Genomic DNA, 5,091 nt, shown 5'->3' with positions numbered 1-5,091 from the left:
TGCCTCTGCTTTGTAAATATGTTCATAACAAATATATTTCTTTGCTCATTTGTTCCTTTATCATGTTTATGCCTTGTTTAGGGTTACACTTTTAAAAAGTATGATTTTGAAATAAAATGTTTAAGCTTCAAAGAACTCTTCCGTGTATGTCACAATTAATGTATATATTTCCCGATTATATCTCCATAGATGTTAGGATCTTTATCCTTTTCAATAATTATATATCTCAATGTGTTTCCATAGTATGCGAATCGTTCACCAGGTATTCTTGTACATTTAAATCCCGTGCAGTTAGTTTGGGTGTAACAATTGCCGGGTGCGGACGTGTTTATCCGCATTGATACTTTGTGACCAGAGTCCACTTCTTCTGAGATCCTTTCTTCATTTTACTCCTTTTTGAAGTACAGTAAAGGATGATGGACATTTGTGTATAACTCGAATGTATTAAAACAGTATAAACCTTAAAACTCGTCTTGCTAGTTTAATGCCTGGCGACCATCCTGCGACATTTGGTGTCAGAAGTGGGATATCGAGGCCCATTGTAGAGAGCCAGAGACCCATTGTAGGGATCCAGAGGCTCATTGTAGGGATACAGAAGCCCATTGTAGGGATTACAGAAGCCCAGGATTATTAATCCAGGAGCCCAGTGTGGGAAGTCAGAAGTCAAGATCAATGTAAGGATTCGGAAACCAAGTGTAGGGATCCAGAAGCTCTTGGTATTGATCCAGTTATCCATTATCCTTGTGCTCATTTATTACATCTGAACTTCACCAACTTCATACAGAGAGCAATTTGACAAATATTAAGGTAGCGACGGATAGCAACCACGTGATCAGTAAAAATTGCTGATAGTTGGTTGGGTAATATGATTACATATTTTGCATAAAGACCTAAGGCACCTTTGGAGCAAAATATTGTGTCAATGACGTGTGAGCAATTTGTTCGTTCATTTTCCGGAATTCCTTACTCCGTCATAGAATAGTCGAAAAACAAAAAGGGGTTCCGAAAATGTTTTGTTGCAGTGATTGATTCGCCTAGAGAAGATCAGTACATACCACATAAGTATACGTCAATATCTGTAATAATGGTAGATCAAATGTTTCATCTGTGTGAAACGTTTTGCTAATCGAAATGTTAAACCAACCACCAATCCATGTACATAGATGCACTACGTAAACAAAGTTGTTGGTTGATACATCGTAATGTCCGAGTGCAGCATGCTGCGAGATTAAATACTGTTTATACAGTCATGGAGAGGCTAAACAAAGTTTCTTGCAAGAAGAGCAAGTTGATGGATGCATTCAACTTGGACAACGAAATCATAGTTTCGTTTGGTGAGTGAAAAAAATGCCATAAATTTGTATTCAAAAGTTCAACTCACATTTCCTCTGCTATTTCACAACGCGATTTATAATAACAGCTGTAAGTTTAAACACACGACATGCAGTAGATGTATCATTTTGTATGTATATATGTATTCCATGTGTGCTTAAAATATAACTCCCACCTGTGCATGTGATTGTAAACGAACGGATGTCATGTAAATGTATACCACATTTGTAAACATGGGCTCTCACAACTCTTTTATTAAGAAAATATCGTTATGAAAATAACCGTTACGAAAATAACATACCTTGAACTACACGTATAAAAGTAATGAAAAACAAATATCTGTGTAGACCAACTAGCTAGGGGTATGAGGGAACCGGATAGAAAGTGGAGGGGGAGGGGGCATGTGTTGAATTATAATTCCCTAGGCTATAGTATACATATACTATTATTTTGAAATTTCAGTGACCTAAGAAATATATCAAACCTGAGGTTTCGTGTTTCACACAAACATGTAGGTTGGCAAAACCTTTTTAAAAATAATGTAAATTAATCACAAGTCTGCATATGCCCTCTCATAGGCAAATGTATGCACTGTATGTGTAAGTAAGATATGTATACTACACGTATGCCGTTCTCTTGACCCACATTTTGTAAATAAAACAGATATGATAAGTCTATGACAGTTTATGAAAACATATATACATGTCATCTCATATTGCAATTTATAATTTTGAAACGTCAGTATTTAAATTTTCACTGAATATGTGTTGAGACACAATTTTAAAATCACATTGTCTGACGCAGTCTAATCACTCAATGGTATAATATAGACCTAACTGTGCAAATATCAATTATGATGATTTTTTCCCCTAGGCATCAGACTGAGGACCAAGGGAGGTTAGATAGGACCAGTGCAGGTTGAAGTGGATTTCGAGTCAACAAGTATAACAGCAAGAGAGGTACTGTATTTTCTTTTGATAAACATTTGTAAATACAATTCTGAGTATATCAGATATTCATCTTTTTTGCTATATTTAAATATATTTATCTATATTTTGAACAGGTACTCCATTTACAGTGATGATGACATATCCCCTGGACCCCCACAACTCCACAAATTTAAAAATGTTTGATCAAGTTCCGAAGATTAAAGAACTACTGCAAAATTTGGGACTTGGATGAAAAACATTAATTCACTTATATGAGATCAGAGCAGTGGATGTTGTACAACATACTTTAAACTAAATTGAGAATTTAAGGGAAAACAAGAATATTGCATAGATGTAAAGGAAATTTCAATGTTGATTATTCTTTCTTAGATATATTAGTAAAAAATGTGCACATGATAGAATACCAATTTTATAACTTCAATCAATGTGTTTGAATTTTCCTTGTAATTCAAAATTTAGTTGAAACATACATCATTGATACATTAGTGTATATCAAATTTTTAGAAAAGTTTCTTAATGGAACTAATTCACCCCCTCCCTTATACATACAGTGAACACAGACCTTCACCTGGGGAAAACTAGTTAGTTAATGCAATATACATGTACATGCATTCTCAATTATCCAATAGTGAGTTTTTGGTCCATTGTGAAACTACAATTAGAAATCTTAAACTTATGAAAGACACACCTATCTGTGAGGGCAAGATGACTCAGATGGACTTACATGTAGTGATCCATGGGCAGTCCATGGGTCTCTTTCCATTGGTATTAATTATTTATTGAAATATGAAATGGTTATTTAAACATATTTGGTGTATTATACTGTATAGTGATATAAATTTCTATCAAAAAATATGTATAGGTAATAGATTTGTTCCAGTTATTACAAGAAATTGTATGAAAAATAACTAAATATTTAGGCAATCACTGTGAGTGCGAAAAGGTCAACTGCAATAGCACACACTATATATCATTCTTAAGTGGCTCATAGAAACTTCTAGTATTGTGAGTTTGAATGCTCAATGTGGTAATTTGGGAATGCTTAATCATTTAAGGTCAAAAGTTTATCTTTGCTGACTGTATCTCTTAAAATTCATTTCTAGAAGGGAGGGGGTAGGGTTACAAAATCTGACATAGTTTGGTATATTTTTTTTCTATTCAATATTTTAGATACTACTTGACTTATTGTAAAAAGGAAATAAAATCAGAAATTTTATGAGCAGAATGTTGTTGTTGTCAGAAATTATAATGTATGCCTGATAGTATTTGAGAAACGCCATATTTAAGGTAAATTTGGCCAATTGCCAAGTCGAATCGCATTTTGAATTTCTAATCAATGTTTATTTTTTATCTGTTTGTGTTTAATTTACATAACTATATATGACAAACAATATTTCTGGTGTCAATAAATTTTTTATTGGCTTCTGTGTTAATTTGCTCAATTTTGCCTTTTGGGGCTGCAAAATAGGGGATTTCAATCTCGCTTTCCTCGAAAATTAACTTGATTACTTTTGTTGATTTTTTGATATGTTTTAGGATAAAGTCAAAATGTTACAATAAATAAAATTGAAAAAAATTCAATGAGCAGTGTTTTGGGGCTAGCTATCAATAGCTACCTTAAACTACGTACTGGGTCCAGTGAAATGGAATCTCGTGTGAATTGACTGGAGGACACCACCTTTGAGACAACGGAACTAAACAATGTGCAATATGGACAATTTCGACATAATTAAAACTGAGTTTTGTTCCAATCTAAAGTTACATGTCGTATAAAGTTTGTAAATCAAATTTTGAAACTTAATAGAAAAGAAATTCTGCTTCAACCAGATACTTCATACACTGCTGAATTTTTATTTTTTTCGAATATTGTTTTTGTTTGTTTCTTTTGACGTTTCTTTTACGTATTTTGTTGATTAGTTCACTATTGTACTTGTAATTGTAGGTCAAGTCCATTGGTCATTTGGGATCTAGAAGTCAAAATTATTGATCCGATTACGCAGAGTGTGGAGACTGGTCACAATAAGGTTACAGTGAGTGTAAGTCAATTCTGAGTACCGATGCAAACAATTGTGTCACCCAAATTCGGGGCAGGTTATGTCAGTAATGTACTATATAAATGTGCAATATCTGTTGATTTCATTGTACAACTTAGTAAAGTGAGAATGTCTCAAGAGAGTTTGAATGACTTGATAGCTGCTGGTAAAGAACTAGGTTATGTAGGAGAAGATTTACAAAAGTATGTTAGTGAACAGCAGAAACTACAGCGGGAAGAGTGAGCAGCGGCAAGGCAGATCGAGAAAGAAGAACGCGACTTCAAGTTAGAAATGGAACGTATGGTTCAGGAACTCAAACTGAAGGAAATGTCGGACAATCTCAAACTAAGAAGGGCAGAAATTCGAAATCAGGAAAGGGTGAGTGATGGTTCATTCAAGCCTGATATGCCCCAAATCCCTCCATTTGACGAGACAAAGGATGAAATAGATAACTTCTTACGGCGATTCGAAAGGTATGCATTGACTGTGAAATGGGACAAATCTATGTGGGCAACTCCTTTGAGTGCTTTGTTGAAGGGCAGAGCTTTAGATGTATTCTCTTTAATGCCTGTTCGTCAAGCAAGTGATTATGATGTTCTCAAAGCGACATTGTTGCGGAGATATGATATGACAGAGGATGGGTTCAAACGAAAGTTTCGTGCATGTCGCTCTGAGATTGGTGAAAGTTTCTCTCAGTTCTCAGTATGACTAGCTTTATATTTAACATGCTGGATAGAAATGTCAAAAATTTCTGAAACTTTTGAGGATCTTTTTGA

General features: G+C 34.4%; 1 long non-coding RNA gene across 1 annotated transcript; it reads left to right on the top strand.

The window, feature by feature from the left end:
- The first annotated feature begins 1,074 nt into the window (after positions 1 to 1,074).
- On the top strand, positions 1,075 to 3,574 carry LOC125680867 (uncharacterized). Its single transcript, XR_007372081.2, has 3 exons — positions 1,075 to 1,334; positions 2,206 to 2,291; positions 2,396 to 3,574. It is a non-coding gene; the product is annotated as an uncharacterized LOC125680867 (long non-coding RNA).
- Positions 3,575 to 5,091: the final 1,517 nt, after the last annotated feature.

This window comes from Ostrea edulis, chromosome 2 (assembly GCF_947568905.1).
Source record: "Ostrea edulis chromosome 2, xbOstEdul1.1, whole genome shotgun sequence".
Classification (NCBI taxonomy): domain Eukaryota; kingdom Metazoa; phylum Mollusca; class Bivalvia; order Ostreida; family Ostreidae; genus Ostrea; species Ostrea edulis.
Note: the sequence above shows the minus strand (reverse complement) of the source record. Positions and strands in the feature narration are given on the sequence as shown.